The 18,284-nt window shown below is 41.1% G+C and overlaps 1 protein-coding gene across 1 annotated transcript in view; it reads right to left on the reverse strand.

The window, feature by feature from the left end:
* The window catches only part of LOC126335150 (uncharacterized), a 67,650-nt gene that overhangs the window by 17,667 nt on the left and 31,699 nt on the right, over positions 1-18,284 (reverse strand). The window lies entirely within an intron of this gene.

Genomic DNA, 18,284 nt, shown 5'->3' on the forward strand with positions numbered 1-18,284 from the left:
GACTTATCTAGCCAGTTATAAGACAACCTACTGGTTAACATGGACTTCAGACAATTTTATGACTCGACCCTGGGTTTTTCACATTGTCAACTATTGCCAGAGATGAAACAAGTGAGAAGTATAAAGTTTATTTCAGTCATTGCTCACATAAATGGCTTAATACCTACACATGTTTCAACTGAATAGCCCATGAACACTGCGGTAGGAGCTTCACGGAATGTTGACTCCTAGCATGCTTTGTAACAGTGCATTCAGCTGAGAAATGTTTATGAATTATTGATAATGACTAGTTAGTTGAAACCCGGTGTAGCCATTAAACAATTTGTGTGTGTACTGACAGAAAAAACTTCATTGTTAAGAATAATGTGCTTATTGATGCTCTTTGCTGATAACATGGCAAATATGAAAAAGTGATGAGCGACAGATTAAAATTTCTCTTGCTGATTGTGGATCAAACCTTGGTCCTTTCGCTGTAGTCTGATGTTTAACTATTGGGTCACTGAGATAAAATAATAAATTAGTTATTAAGGAACAAATAATAAACATAAATTGGATATCCACTGACTGTAATGACAGCATAGCGATGTATGCAATTCATGATTATGAAAATAAAATCAAACGAGAGAAATGTTGGACAGTTATATACACAATATTAAGGTGATAACTTTACAGGCAAGTTAGTTTTGACAGAAGGGACATTCCGCTGGTGTGAAGCCACACTATCTTGAATTCACACATATTAAGAAGTTCAAGAAATTTCAAAATAAAGCCCTTAAAACAATTGTTGACTCTCCTGGTTTCAAGTCGTTTGTACTTTACTTATCAGTGAAAAACTGATCATTCCCAGCTCACTCATTATACGTCCAAAACAAAGGCACAGCTCTTCACAAAATATCGGAAAATTCTCGCCATGATATTATTTAATCTCTCAGCTCATGGCATTGTTGAAATCAGTTATAGAAATTCCGGGTAACTCTTCCCCATTGTGCTGAGTGAGGCGGTGGTAGTGGTTAGCACTCTGGACTCACATTCGGGAAGATGACAGTTCAAATCCGCATCCAGATATGGGTGTTTTGTGATTTCCCTAAAGTGCTCCAGGCAAATGCTGGGATAGTTCCTATGGAAAAGGCCTGACAAGTTCCTTCCACATCTTTTAGTAATATAAGCTTGTGCTATATCTCTAACGGCTGAGATGTTAAACTCTAATTTTCATTCCTTCTCTGTATGTACTAGTAATAACAGAATATAAGTGTGAATTAAAGAGTTTTCTTTTAGGCAACTCCTTGTACTTCACTTCACAGGGACCCTTAAATCCAGGCTATAATGTAAATAATATTTCAGTATAATACTATGATCTTTTTTAATATTAGCCCATTTATCGTACTGACATTATAAAATGTACATCCTTTTCCATACATCCCAGATATTCTTTGAATATGTTTCCTATTTTTTTTCTGAATTTCTGTATCCTAGAGGAAGAATTTCTGTATCCTAGAGGAACTATTGACAGAGGAGACCAGCTTTATTGATTTTCTGTTTCAAAGTCAAGTTTCTGAAGAGCATTGTCACATGTCGTGTATTAAAAGGAACTTTCCACAAATTTCAGTCAGTGCAGTGGATTGGATCAAATTCCATGTGACTGCAGACTAATGAAATTACAAGCAAAGATAATACTGTATGTCTTTCTACAGATATAATAGCAGACTATCAATATATACCGACTGATCATTGACAAAAGTTGATAGATATAGAAGTCAACACATGAGCGTGATTGATTAATTGGGAGGGGTTATGGGACCAAATGGCAAATCATCAGTCCCACAATTCTGAAGTTAGTCTCAGAAGAAAGAGGGTCTGCTAAAAGTGGACAGATCCAGCCAGGGGAGTCAAATTATAAAATAATAAACATTAAACACACACAATAAAAGGCATAAAATTTGAAACCAAATCTAAAAACTGGAAGAAATCGGTGGTCATAGTGTCGCATACCGAGAAGACTGGAAAAGAGGTTCCAACCACAGCCAACCTGCCCCTGCTCCAAGATTAAAGTAGAGCCTTATACTTGGAAATAAAAATCACTTTCACATAGGAAATTGTGGACCAGTTCAACCATCCATGAATCATCTGCTAATATTAAATTTAAGAAGTCAGGGAGACGATACTTAGCACGAAGGGCCAGAAGAAGGGGACATTCCACCAATATGTGGGATACCGTCAGTCTGGCTCCACAACGACATTGTGGGAGTGGATCATTACATAGGAGGAAACAATGAGTGAGCCTGGTACAATCAATGCATAGACGTCATAAAACAGTGGACTCCCTCTGAGAGGAGCGAAAGGAAGAGCGCCAAACTGCAGTAGACTTCTTGATTGTGTGGAGTTTATTACTGTGAAGAGTAGTGCACCAGATGTCATTCCATTTTTGAGCAAAGATAGATTTGCTATAGATCTGCATATCAACATATGGAACCGTAAAAGGAAATGGGGGAGGGGGGAAGGATAAATACCTGCTTCTCTTGCCAAACACTCAGCCAGTTCGTTCCCTGAGATGCCCACATGCCTTGGGACCTGGAGAAAGACAACGGAACAGGCAGCATGGCCAAGGGCAGAGAGAAGGTCGTGGACAGCAGAGACCAAGGGTGACAAGAGTAGCATCGGTCAACAACCAGCAGGCTGTTCACTGAGTCTGACAAATTAAAACACTGTGAAGGGAGGCCAGAGAGACAAAACGGAGGGCTCTGTGAATGGCTAGAAGCTCTGCCGTGAACATACTATGTGATCCAAGCAATAAATGGTGCTCTAAGCCAGTGGAAAATGTGAAAGCATATCCCACCTTATTGATTGTCTTAGGACTATCAGTTTAAAAGATGGTGGCAACCTGGAACTCTGCAAGGCTGCACACAAGACGCTGGAAAACCATAGGAGTAACATCCTGGGGGGGGGGGGGGGGGGGTAGGGAGGTTTCACAGGAAAGGCATGGAGTGCATTCCAGTGAGTGGAGATGGAGATTGCAACAGAGGAAAGTGAGACGCTTGCCAACTGGAAATCCCACCTGTGGATGGTTGTCAGGAGGGAGACATGCCTCATTGGTAAAAAGCACAGAGTACACGGGATGATCAGGAAACCGGCAAATGGCTATTGTATAAGAAACCAAGAGTTGGTTCCGTCATATGCGTAGAGGGGGAATCCCTGGTTCTGTGAGAAGACTATCAACAGGACTAGTGTGAAAGGCACCAGTAGCCAGATGCACCCCACAGTGGATTTACTGGGTCAAGCAGTATCAAAGTGGAAGGAGATGCTGAGCCATAAACCTGACTACCATTATCTAGTCTGGACAAGACCATAGCATGGTAAATACGGAGAAGAGTGGAACAGTTTGCACCCAAAGATATGTGGGCCAGAAGGCAGAGAGTATTAAGCTCCCGCATACATGTAGCCTTTACATGGCGAATGTGGGACAGCCATGTCAGCTTGTTATCAAAAATACGGCTCGAGAAACGAGACTGTGCTACAATATCGAGGAGCTGGTTGACTAAATAAGGTTCTGGTTCGGGGTACACAGTGAGTCAACGACAAAAATGCATAACCCGCGTTTTGGAGGGAGAAAACTGGAAGCTGTGGGAGGTGGCCCACGTAGAGGCTCATCAGATGGCGCAATGGAGCTGGTGCTCAACAGACGCTACCGAGTGGGAGCTGCACTAGATGCAAAAATCATCGACGTACAATGTTGGGATAACCAGAGGCCCAACAGAGGTCACAAGCCCAGTGATGGCAATGGGGAAGAGTGTTACTCTTAGCACAGAACCCTGTGGGATACTGTTCTGTGGGACACTTTGGAGTGCTGAGTGAAGTGCCAACTTGAACCCAGAACAGCCGGTGAGATAAAAACTTGCAGATAAAAATCGGAAGGGGAGTGGTGCTAGTTGAGTCTATCAGTAGATCGGGTTTCGCTAGGCATGGCCTTCACCTCATTAATTATGGGAAGGGGAGGCTGGCAAAGTTTATAGGTGCAGTGTAGTGGGTGGTGGTGGTGGTGGGATCACTCATGGAAAAATTCCTGTAGTAGTTGGTGTTAGAGTTGCACCTTTTTTTAGATTGAAGTCAGCTGATATGAATACCTGCTTAAAGGAAGTCACTCTAGTTAAGGAATCACCTTCAGAGAATGTTATGTTTCCAAGTAGAGAAGAAATTAGCATATTTCATCAAAATATAAGAGGTATTAGAGTTAAAGTTAGTGAACTGCGTATAGATGTTTACTCTGAAATTATTGGTATATCGGAGTACCACTTCAATAATTTGACAATTCAGACGCTTCCTTTACCAGGATACAGATTAGCTTGCTGTTTTTCAAGGAGTTCCTTGCGGTGTAGGGGAGTGTCCATGTACATAAAAAAAAAAACAGTATTCCATTTGAGTCTGAGACATATCACAATGCTGAACTGAACAGATATTTCAATGTTGTACATGGCCAGGTGAATTAAGTGAAACTAAACTAGTAATTTTTGTCTTTTATAGGTCCCCTAACTCTGACTCATAGCATTTTTGCTCAGACTAGAGATGGTTCTTGATTCACTTTATAGGAAGTGCCAGAAATTAGTTATACATGGTGAATTCAGTATTAATTTTGTATATGATTGTGCAAGAAAAAAGATGTTGGTAGATCTCCTAAATTCATATGATCTGATGCAGATTGTGTTGTTTTCCAACTAGGGTGGAGGGGAACTGTAGCACAGCCATAGACAATATTTTTATTTATTCTTCATTACTAGATGGGTATTATGTTTGTCAAAGGGTGAATCTCCTTTCAGACAATGATGCACAAATTTCAACACTAAGAGGCTTTTGTACTCAAACAAATGTCACATATACACTCCTGGAAATTGAAATAAGAACACCGTGAATTCATTGTCCCAGGAAGGGGAAACTTTATTGACACATTCCTGGGGTCAGATACATCACATGATCACACTGACAGAACCACAGGCACATAGACACAGGCAACAGAGCATGCACAATGTCGGCGCTAGTACAGTGTATATCCACCTTTCGCAGCAATGCAGGCTGCTATTCTCCCATGGAGACGATCGTAGAGATGCTGGATGTAGTCCTGTGGAACGGCTTGCCATGCCATTTCCACCTGGCGCCTCAGTTGGACCAGCGTTCGTGCTGGACGTGCAGACTGCGTGAGACGACGCTTCATCCAGTCCCAAATATGCTCAATGGGGGACAGATCCGGAATCTTCCTGGCCAGGGTAGTTGACTTACACCTTCTAGAGCACGTTGGGTGGCACGGGATACATGCGGACGTGCATTGTCCTGTTGGAACAGCAAGTTCCCTTGCCGGTCTAGGAATGGTAGAACGATGGGTTCGATGACGGTTTGGATGTACCGTGCACTATTCAGTGACCCCTCGACGATCACCAGAGGTGTACGGCTAGTGTAGGAGATCGCTCCCCACACCATGATGCCAGGTGTTGGCCCTGTGTGCCTCGGTCGTATGCAGTCCTGATTGCGGCGCTCACCTGCACGGCGCCAAACACGAATACGACCATCATTGGCACCAAGGCAGAAGCGACTCTCATCGCTGAAGACGACACGTCTCCATTCGTCCCTCCATTCACGCCTATCGCGACACCACAGGAGGCGGGCTGCACGATGTTGGGGTGTGAGCGTAAGACGGCCTAACGGTGTGCGGGACCGTAGCCCAGCTTCATGGAGACGGTTGCGAATGGTCCTCGCCGATACCCCAGGAGCAACAGTGTCGCTAATTTGCTGGGAAGTGGCGGTGCGGTCCCCTACGGCACTGCGTAGGATCCTACGGTCTTGGCGTGCATCCGTGCGTCACTGCAGTCCGGTCCCAGGCCGACAGGCACGTGCACCTTGCGCCGACCACTGGCGACAACATCGATGTACTGTGGAGACCTCACGCCCCACGTGTTGAGCAATTCGGCGGTACGTCCACCCGGCCTCCCGCATGCCCACTATACGCCCTCGCTCAAAGTCCTTCAACTGCACATACGGTTCACGTCCACACTGTCGCGGCATGCTACCAGTGTTAAAGACTGCAATGGAGCTCCGTATGCCACGGCAAACTGGCTGACACTGACGGCGGTGGTGCACAAATGCTGCGCAGCTAGCGCCATTCGACGGCCAACACCGCGGTTCCTGGTGTGTCCGCTGTGCTGTGGGTATGATCATTGCTTGTACAGCCCTCTCGCAGTGTACGGAGCAAGTATGGTGGGTCTGACACACCGGTGTCAATGTGTTCTTTTTTCCATTTCCAGGAGTGTAATTACAAACTATGTAGAAAAGTTAACCCAATGGAAATAGAGTTTTTTAAACCTCATCAAGGAACAGGTGTGGGAGGATGTGTTTATAGTGCCAGTAACATAGATGACAAATATAATACTCTAAATGGGGTACTAGCAGTGAAAGGCAGCCTGGGTGGCTGACGAGTGGTATAAGAATATCATGTAGAACAAAGCAGGAATTATATCAAAATGCTAGATGTAGTCACAATCAAGCTACAAAAGCCCATTACAAACAGTATTGTAAGGTGTTTAAAAGTGTTATTAGGAAGACTAAGAGTATGTGGTACGTGAATAGAATAGCTCAATTCACAGCATAAAATTAAAACCACATGGTCAGTTGTGTAGGAAGTGTTTGGTCAGCAATACAGTAAAAATATTTCTGTTACTGATAAATATGTACAGTATTTAATAATCTTTTTCTGAACATTGCTGGTGAATTAAACAAAAATTTAGTTTCTGCAGGGAATTAAATAACTCCCTTGGCAAATGCCTTTCCGAGATTGATGTCTGAAATACTCCTATGTGGTATAGACAAGGGGAAGACAGAGTCAATAATTAAATCACTGAAGACTGAGGACTCTTATGGATATCATGGCATGCCTAGCAGAATATTAAAGTACTGTGCTGCACTTGTTAGGCCTGTATTTAGTCATATTTGTAATTTTTCCTTCAAGAATGGTCAGTTTCCTGAACAACTGAAGTACTCAGCAGTAAAGCCACTTTATAAAAAGGGAGAAAGGGACAATGTACACATCCTTAGACCTATTTCTATGCCATCAGTGTTTGATAAAGTTGTTCATAAGGCTGTGTTTGTAAAGACAATTGATCATTTTATATCACGTAATTTGCTATCAAATGTACATTTCGGTTTTAGAAGTCGTTTAACAACTGAAAATGCTATATTCTCTTTTCTCTCGGAGGTACTGGATGGGTTGAACAAAAGGTTTCGAATGCTAGGCATATTATTTTGATTTAACTAATCTGTTTGATTGTGTTGATCACAAAACATTGCTCCAGAAGTTTACGGAATACGGGGAGTAGCTCACTATTAGTTCACCTCTTACTTTAACAACAGACAGCTAAAGGTCATTATTTACAGTGTTGAGAATGGCTGTGATATGGAGCCTGAGTGGGGTATGGTCAAATTGGGGGTGCCCCAGGGATCAATGTTGGGGCCACTCTTCCTCTTTATTTATATACATGATATGCCCTCTAGTATTATGGGTAATCTAAAATATTTCTGTTTGCTGATGACACTAGATTGGTAGTAAAGGATGTTGTGTGCAACACTGACTTGGTTTCAAATAGGGCAGTTTATGACATAAGTTCATGGCTTGTAGAAAACAAACTAATGCTAAATCACAGTAAGACTCAGTTTTACAGTTTCTAACACAAATTTCAACAAAACCCAATGTTTTAATTTCACAGAATAGAATGAACATATGATTAGTGAAACTGAACAGTTCAAATTTCTAGGTGTTCAGATAGATAGTAAACTGTCATGGAAAGACCACATTCAGGATCTTGTTCAAAGACTTAATGCTGCCATTTTTACTATTTGAACAGTATCTGAAGTAAGTGATTGCTCAACATGAAAATTAGTCTACTTTCCCTTTATCATTTGCTTATGTCATATGGTATTATAATTTGGGGTAACTCTTCCCATTCTAAAAGGATATTTTTGGCTCAGAAATGGGCAGTTTGGACAATAAGTGATGTAAGTTTGCGAACCTCTTGTCAACCCCCTGTTCACTATTCTGGGTATTTTGACATTTGCCTCTCTCTCTCTCTCTCTCTCTCTCTCTCTCTCTCTCTCTCTCTCTCTCTCGACTTACCAAACGAAAGTGCTGGCAGGTTGATAGACACACAAAATTCAAGCTTTCACAACCAACGGGTGCTTCATCAGCAAAGAGGGAAGGGAGCGGGTAAGGAGTCATTCCAATCCCGGGAGTGGAAAGACTTACCTTAGGGGGAAAAAAGGACAGGTATACACTCGCATACACACACACATCCATCCGCACATACACAGACACAAGCAGACATGTCTATCAACATGCCAACACTTTTGTTTGATAAATTACATCATCTTTGTTTTTTTCTTTGTTGTTGTTTCTTGTTAACAATATCAGCTTATTCTCAAGAATAAGCAGCTTTCACTCAGTTAATACTAGGCACAAATCCAACCTGCATTTGGATCGGACTTCCATAACTCTTGTGCAGAAAGGTGTGTACTCTACTACTGCATCCATTTTCGATAAGCTACCACAAGAACTCAAAAATCTTAGCAGTGATAACCGCACTTTCAAATCGAAACTGAAGAGTTTCCTCCTTCTATTCTGTTGAGGAGTTCCCTGAAAAATTAAACTGATTCTTATGTTATATTGTTAATGGCATTTACTTAAACTTATAGCTTTACTTTTTATGGGTAGTTAAATGTTTTATTATTATCTGTTATTACTTTTATGTTGTAATTTCATGTACTGACAAGTTCCATGACCTTAGACATTTGCTCCTCAATTTGGTCCTACAGAACTTGACATGTAAACAAATAAATAAAATACCACAGAAGCCCCAGTTGTGGAGGGTAACTAAAATGTGATGGCGTCAAGCCATGTTGTAAGCCTTATGTAAGTCAAAGAGGACCACTACAAGGTGCCGGTGAAGAGTAAAATTCTTTCAGATTACTGATTCCAATTGGAGTAAATGGTCAGTTGGAGATTGTCCTGCCCAGAAGCTACACTGAAACAGGGACAAAAGGCCCAGAAATTTGACTACGCAACATAATCTGAAGTTAACCATCCTCTTGAGCAGTTTACAAAGTACATTCATCAGGCTAATTGGGCGGTAGCATCGAGAGACATTGGGTTCTTCCCGGGCTTAAGGATGCAGATAACTATACTGTCTCACCATTGTGATGGAAAAGCACCCATGAGCCAAATACAGTTGAAGACCTGAGGAGATGTTGCCTCTTGCGAACATCCAAGTGTTTGGTCATCTGGTTGTGGATGGAATCCGAGCCTCGGGCTGTATCTCATGGAGAGCTAAGAGCCTGCAACAAATCCCATTCAGTGAAGGGTTCTTTATAGCGCTCAGTGGGGTGCAGGATGAAACAGGGGGAGGGGGGGCTGTTCAATTCTGCATTTCTGCCAAAGAAAGGTAGTAAGTGTGTTGTAACAAAAAAATAAAAACATAAATATACATATGAAAAACATTTTGAAAGGGGTAATACAATTGTGTTATTAGAAATGTTGTGTGTTTGTACAAATTTTGAGGCTATCAGACTTCGTCTCTTACATTTCAATTGTAGATGCAGGCAACGGACTCCAAGTATACCATTGTATGTCATAATTAAGAAAATCCTCCTTACTTGGTTTCACTTCACTCGAATAAAAAATACTTAACACTGCTATCAAATTTTTTCTTATTTTGTAACATGTATGATACAAATCACTCGTAGCCCATCATCCTCTGCACGACACTCATTAACAGAACTTCTACATTCAAAGGGCATTCAAAAAGTGTTGCACAGTCGTCTTTAATTTTTTTATTTTTTGCAGGAGGAGAATGAAATCTTCTGTGAACGTACTTGGAGCATTTAGCTATCCATTGAGCCTTCTCAATGCAGCCTCCATCAGCTGTCACACATCTGACCCAAAGTTCTTTCCATGATGTAAATGCACTTTGGTAAAATTCTGGAGATTGACTTTTACACCATCAGTTGACACAGGAAATAAGGTCTTTCTCACTAGCAAATGTTTTGCCGCGCAGGTGGGCCTTCAGATGACCAAAACGGTAAAAATCAGTTGGAGCCAAGTCCAGACTGTAGGGAGGATAAGGAACAATTTTCCAACCCATTTCCCTGATTTTCTCCTACATCATAAGGGCTGTATGGGGTTTGGAATTGTCATGGTGTAGTCTGATGGACTGACACAGAAGCTGTGGTCTGTAGGTCTTGATGGCTTGTCACAGCTTGTCCAATGCCAAACAGTTACGGTCCCGGTTAATTGTGAGGCCAGTTCCAAAAAGTCAATGAAAATGACTCCACACTGATCCCAGAAGAAGGAGGCCATCACCCTTCAGCCTGCTGTTCGTGTAAGTCTTGGTTTCTTCTTCTGATGGGAACCCAGATGATGCCACTCCATGGATTGGCTTTTGCTCTCAGGTTCGGACAAAAACAACCATGTTTCATCCTGGGTAATGACACCGTCAAAATACTGTTTCCGCTCTTCAGCAAAGATCTTCAAGGGACCATTGCACACATTCCTTCCTCATTGTTTTCATTTCTCTTGTCAATAATCTAGGCACCCAAAGAGCACACTGGTGACTGTACCAGTGATACCACACTACCCAATGACAAATGAGTCATTTCAGCATGCTGTCGTGTCATCACACACCTGTCATTTTGGATGTTTGATCAATGGTCTCCTTATTCACATCACACTGCCATCAATGGTCTACCGCATCGTGGATTGTCCATTAGAGAGAAATCACTTTCTTTAAACCTCTGCAACCACCACTGGATATTGCTGCAATCCACTGTGTGCTCCCCATAAACAGGGAGCAACTTCCTATGAATCGATATGGTAGAGTCATCGCCAGTCTTGAAAAGGAACTCCATCACCGATCGTTGTTGCAACCTGACATCTACTTCATGGTCCATTTGGCTCATCTGTAAATAAAATAAAACACTTTTATGTACCAACTTATAGCTAAATGTTCCAAGTATGTTCACAAAAAATTTCATTCTCCTCCAGCATAAAATAAAAAAATTAGACACAAGTGTGCAAAACATTTTGAACACTCGTTGTACAACAGAGTGTGAAAGAAAATTATGTAAAAAAATGAAATGGTGGTTTTTTCATTTGTCTGCACTTTACTGTGCATTCATAATTAACGTCTTTGCCAACACTTATGGTTGATTGGTGTTTCATTTTTTGTTTTTAATAAATTTTAACCTTATGATAGTCTGGGGGTCTTTTATCACGTACCTACACAATTGCCCCCACACTGTATGTTGACATGGTATGGAGACATACAGTGTTTTATGCTTGTACATGTTTACATTTGCCAATAGGGGTCAATGCCCTTTATTTGTCAGTTTCTTTTTATTTAATGGAATGGATATGTCAGCTTATCTTATGTATGTTAGAGTTCTACAAGAAATTAAAAGATTATATATATAAAGATTCCAAGACTTACCAAGCGGGAAAGCGCCGGTAGACAGGCACAATAAAATAACACACACACACAAAATTACGAGCTTTCACAACCGGCGGTTGCTTCGTCAGGAAAGAGGGAAGGAAAAGGGAAGATGAAAGGATGTGGGTTTTAAGGGAGAGGGTAAGGAGTCGTTCCAATCCCGGTAGCGGAAAGACTTACCTTAGGGGGAAAAAAGGATAGGTATATACTCGCGCGCCCACACACACACACACACACACACACACGCACACACACACACACACACACACACACACACACACACACACACACACACACACACACACATATCCATACATGTGTGTGTGTGTGTGTGTGTGTGTGTGTGTGTGTGTGTGTGTGTGTGCGAGTATATACCTATCCTTTTTCCCCCCTACGGTAAGTCTTTCCGCTCCCGGGATTGGAACGACTCCTTACCCTCGCCCTTAAAACCCACATCCTTTCATCTTTCCTTTTCCTTTCTTCTTTCCTGGTGAAGCAACCGCCGGTTGCGAAAGCTCGTAATTTTGTGTGTGTGTTTGTGTGTTATTTTATTGTGCCTGTCTACCGGCACTTTCCCACTTGGTAAGTCTTGGAATCTTTGTTTTTAATATATTTTTCCCATGTGGAAGTTTCTTTCTATTTTAAACATGGTACTGACAGAAATAAAGCTGTGAGGATGGAGGTGAGTTGTGCTTGGGTACTCAGTTGGTAGAGCACTTGCCTGTGAAGGCAAAGGTCCCGAGTTCGAGTCTCGGTCCAGCACACAGTTTTAATCTGCCAGGAAGTTTCATATCAGTGCACACTCTGCTCATTCTGGAATACAATAGTCCTTTACATACTTGAATTTAGGGTGCACTAACAATAATGTTCAGTTTGCTTCACTCTTGCTGCCAGGTTTTGTGCTAGCACTTTTGCAGATTTGGTGGCTAAGAACTAGTTGCCAATGGTCAACATGTTAGATGTTACCATTGCATGAGCATGTACTCATTTTCTTAGTGCTGATTTCACATTGAGTGTCACACTTACACCTGAGTGTCATATATTGAAGAATTTCCATAGCATTTGTCTTCATTCTGGATGCAGTGGGTGTGTGCTTATAGTTCAAAATCTGACGCTGTGGCAGGATATATAAACAAAGTGAAGGGCAAGTTCCCATCTCCAGAGTTCTGACAGGTTGGTGTTCATGGGAAGTATCCAGATAACACGGACAGTGTAACACTGTGCGAAGATGTGCTGGCCGTGCACCAAGGCATGTTTAGCCACAGGGTGATCCTCATTACCAACAAACAATGTCTGCCTGTGTCCATTCATGCAAATGGACAGTTTGTTGCTGGTCATTCCCACATAGAAAGCTTCACAGTGTAGGCAGGTCAGTTGGTAAATCACGTGGGTGCTTTCACACGTGGCTCTGCCTTTGATCGTGTACACCTTCCGGGTTACAGGACTGGAGTAGGTGGTGGTGGGAGGGTGCATGGGACAGGTTTTACACCAGGGGAAGTTACAAGGGTAGGAGCCAGAGGGTAGGGAAGGTGGTTTGGGGATTTCATAGGGATGAACCAAGAGGTTACGAAGGTTAGGTGGACGGCAGAAAGACACTCTTGGTGTAATGGGGAGGATTTCGTGAAGGATGGATCTCATTTTGGGGCAGGATTTTAGTAAGTCGTATCCCTGCTGGAGAGCCACATTCAGAGTCTGATCCAGTCCCGGGAAGTATCCTGTCACAAGTGGGGCACTTTTGGGGTTCTTCTGTGAGAGGTTCTGGGTCTGAGGGGATGAGGAAGTGGCTCTGGTTATTTGACTCTGTACCAGGTCGGGAGGGTAGTTGCGGGATGCGAAAGCTGTTTTCAGGTTCTTGGTGTAATGGTTCAGGGATTCCGGACTGGAGCAGATTCGTTTGCCATGAAGACCTGGGCTGTAGGAAGGGGACCGTTTGATGTGGAATGGGTGGCAGCTGTCATAATGAAGGTACTGTTGCTTGTTGGTGGGTTTGATGTGGACAGACGTGTGAAGCTGGCCATTGGACAGATGGAGGTCAACGTCAAGGAAACTGGCATGGGATTTGGAGTAGGACCAGATGAATCTGATGGAACCAAAGGAGTTGAGGTTGGAGAGGAAATTCTGGAGTCCTTCTTCACTGTGAGTCCAGATCATGAAGATGTCATCAATAAATCTGTACCAAACTTTGGGCTGGTAGGCCTGGGTAAACAAGAAGGCTTCCTCTAAGCGACCCATGAATAGGTTGGTGTATGAGGGGGCCATCCTGGTACCCATGGCTGTTCCCTTTAATTGTTGGTATGTCTGGCCTTCAAAAGTGAAGATGTTGTGGGTCGGGATGAAGCTGGCTAAGGTAATGAAGAAATAGGTTTTAGGTAGGGTGGCAGGTGATCGGCGTGAAAGGAAGTGCTCCAACGTAGCGAGGCAGTGGACGTGCAGAATATTTGTGTATAAGGAAGTGGCATCAATGGTTACAAGGATGGTTTCTGGGGGTAACAGATTGGGTAAGGATTCCAGGCATTCGAGAAAGTGGTTGGTGTCTTTGATGAAGGATGGGAGACTGCATGTAATGGGTTGAAGGTGTTGATCTATGTAGGCAGAGATACGTTCTGTGGGGGCTTGGTAACCAGCTACAATGGGGCGGCTGGGATGATTGGGTTTGTGAATTTTAGGAAGAAGGTAGAAGGTAGGGGTGCGGGGTGTCAGTGGGGTCAGGAGGTTGATGGAGTCAGGTGAAATGTTTTGTATGGGGCCTAAGGTTGTGAGGATTCCTTGAAGCTCCGCCTGGACATCATATATATAGAAAGAAACTTCCACATGGGAAAAATATATTAAAAACAAAGATTCCAAGACTTACCAAGCGGGAAAGCGCCGGCAGACAGGCACATGAACAAAACACACAAACACACACACAGAATTACGAGCTTTCGCAACTGGCAATTGCTTCGTCAGGAAAGAGGGAAGGAGAGGGAAAAATGAAAGGATGTGGGTTTTAAGGGAGAGGGTAAGGAGTCATTCCAATCCCGAGAGCAGAAAGACTTCCCTTAGGGGAAAAAAAGGACAGGTGTACACTCGCGCACACACACACACACACACACACACACACACACACATATCCATCCGCACATACACAGACACAAGCAGACATATATATATATATATATATATATATATATATATATATATATATATATATATATATATATATATATATATATATATATATATATATCTGACATTCCATCCATTGCTTGTACTACAAACATAAATTTCTTAAGTTTTAAAAAGTCATAAAATTTTCATTACCTGAGTTCTGTTACTACAGTTTGTTTGTTACCTTCAACTTCTCTTCATTCACATCACATATACAAATTAATTACATATAGATTATCATGATACAATACTAGCATATGATACATTTATGCTTCATTGTATAGATGGGCTTTTATCACTTATGAGAGCTCATTGCTTCCTGAGGTAGAGGAGGGAGAGAAACATTGGAAAGAGGACAAAAACTACGCATTGCTGGCCTAACTATACTTGGCGCTGCCTCCTTTGTTTGGAACAGAAGAAAGGAAATAACTGTGTACTGATTCAAGGATTTATGAGGAAATGTTACTCATACAGACATGGACTATTTACAAAGGAACTTTTGTTTCATGAAAATAATGTGTAATGACTAATAGTTAATGTAGTATCATGTTGTTTCTTTATGTGCTAGTGCTATGTACTTCAGTTCACATGTAGCTTAGTGCAAAATATGACATTTTAATTGCCGTAGACTTATCTCTCTCAAATACCTGGAAATTAATTGGTTTTTGTAAAATCTCATGTTTAAATGTTTATGTGTACTCTGCAGTGAATAGGTACTGATAATTGTCACAGATATACACTGCAATGATGCATTTTTCATTTGTCTTATGACCTTTGTATTAATATCTTTATAACTAAATTCTTTACTTGAGGTGTGAACCGTTTGGTTATTTGGTACCTGCTACTCTCGACGTAATTCTCTTCTTCTGCACTGTGACAATGAATTGGTCACTGAAAGAAAAAAACTTAAAAAGTAATTGCATTAAGTAGCTCGGTGGCCACTGATACATTTGGCCATTGCATAGGTGCACAAATATTTCCATACTTTGTTTAAAATCATAGACATTTGTTTATTCTGTTACCCATTATGATCATTTACTCTGCAAAGGAAATTATTTAACATATCTTACAGTATTTTGTCATTTGTCCTTAGCTTACATGTCTCGTATAATTTTTCATAATGCTTCCTTTTGCTTGTAAATACGTTGTATATAGCTTAGTATTTAATTAAATCTCTGGGTGCACATCTAATTTTGTTAATGCCTTCCCTTCAGATTAAGCAGTGCAGTACTTCTCATCACTTTTAATTTTATGCCTATGTGTACAAATCAAAAAAATTACTTATGCCTATACACATCAATTTATCTTAAAATACACTCCAGAAGAAAAATTACACTTAGTGTATGTACACTATGTACTATCTTGTGATAGAAAGAAAAGATGCTACCTAGTTTCATCATTCTGTAAAAGCTTTTATATCTTTGTGAGGGTGAATACCGCTGTCTCTCTTTGTTTTCTCACAGACTAATCTGTATGTCCCAGGGTGTGGTATTTTGAAAATTATGTATGGTCCTGTATAGAGTAATTCCCACTTCTTATTCAGTTTGCCAAATTTTGGCGGTTTAGGGTGTGTCCGTAAGAGGACTCCTTACCCTTCAAAAAATTGTGTAACATGTTCCAGTTTCTTATTGTAAATTTTCTTTCTATATTCGGCCCTGTTTTCTAATGTAACTTTGGCTTGTTTGATTTTTTCTTTTAGTGTCATTTCCTGCAGTGGGTACCTTTGGTATGGGCAAGTCCCACTCATTCATTTGTTTTGTCCAGAACATCAGTTCATTAGGTGTGAAACCTGTTGAATAATGTGGAAGGTTATTGACAATGTGCATGAAAGGAGCTATGTATTCTACCCATCATGTGTGTTTATGAAGGGTGTATGTTCTAATAAACCGTTTAAATTCTTTAAAGACTCATTCTGATGAGCTTGCTTCTGGGTGAACAAAACCTTACTAATATGTGCTTTATGCCCTGTGAGGTAATAAATTGTTTCCACTTTTGCCCAACAAAATATGAAGCATTATCAGTTAGCAGTACCTTTGGTTTACCTACTCTTCTCAGATAGTCTCTCTCAATTATTTCTCTGATATTTGTGGGTGTTGCTTTTTTAATAGCATATATTTTGATATGTTTCGAGAAAGTATTGTTTAGTGCTACTACGTATCTTACTCCTCCTTTACATCTTGGATATGGACCAGCTATTTCCGGGGATACTATATCTAGAGGGCTTTTTGTGAGTTTTGGGTGTAGCCCAGTATATCTCGACATGTTGGACTGTTTTGATTTTTGACATATTGCACACTTTCTTAATACCTGTAGGATCGCCTTCTCAAATTTGGAAAATAACAAAGTGTCACAATTTTTTCAGTACATTTGCCTACTCCATAATGTCCCCATACTTCATGTGTGTGTCTTATAAATTCATTGACATAATTTTCAGGAACACACACACACACACACACACACACACACACACACACACACACACACACACACACACACACACACACCACTGATCAGATTTTTCATGTTCCCTATGAAACAAAACGCCCTTTTACTCCTGATACCATTTACTTACCTTTCCAACTTCATCCTGCTTAAGGTTTTGCATCACTTTACTCCATCTGCGAACTCGCTGTTGTATAATTTTCATTTGCTTACAAAAGTTTTGCTAATCAGACTGTTGCATTGTACCTTGCATTAATAATGTTTTGATTTCTGCAGTCTGCTCTGTTAATTCACCAAATTCCTCTAAACCTTGTGGTAACATGGACAAGGCATCTGCTGTAACATTGTGACTTCCTTTAATATGAATGATCTCGAAATTGAATTCTTGTAAGTATAGATACCACCCAGCTAATCTACAGTGTAATAGTTTACATGTTAAAATAAATGACAGTGACTGATGGCCACTGTAATGCCCATATTACAGCTAAACTTTCCAATTCTGACACAGAGTAATATCTTTCTGCTTATGATAATGTGTGACTAGCAAACCTGATGACCTTTGGTAATTCCTTACCTTCTTCTTCTCACATCTGGAACAAGCATGCCCCTGCCCCTGAGATGAGGCATCTGTGCATAGACAAAAATCCTTGGACGTATCGGGGTGGCTAATAATGTTTGATTGACTAATGACTGCTTAATGTTATTAAAGTCCTCTTCACACTTATCATCCTATAACCAAGGCATATTTTTCTCATAAAATGTTGAAGAATGCATCACTGTTCATCAACTTGCTGTGGTATGAATTTATGAAAAAACGATGCTAGTCCTAGAAAAGTTTTTAGTTGTTTTTTATTTCTCAAGTTTTTTCAGCTCAGATAATATATCTCGTTCTGACATAACATGTCCTAAAAATTTGACTAGCTCCCTACCAAAACTAGTGATTTAAAATTGGCTGTTACTCCATACTCTGCAAATTGTTGAAGCACCTGTTCAGTGAGTGCTGTGGGACTCGTGACAATTTGTGGATAGATAGCGACACGTTGTGGTTTTTTCACTGTAGCCTATGTATTATTTACTTGCATATTTCGAGATCCAATAATATTTTCTCCTAAAATGTTGTGGATCATATCTTCCACAGCTTGTAGATTAATGTTTACCTTGTTTACAATTTCGTTTTCTTTTTTC

This window comes from Schistocerca gregaria, chromosome 1 (genome assembly GCF_023897955.1).
Source record: "Schistocerca gregaria isolate iqSchGreg1 chromosome 1, iqSchGreg1.2, whole genome shotgun sequence".
NCBI classification, from domain to species: Eukaryota; Metazoa; Arthropoda; class Insecta; order Orthoptera; family Acrididae; genus Schistocerca; species Schistocerca gregaria.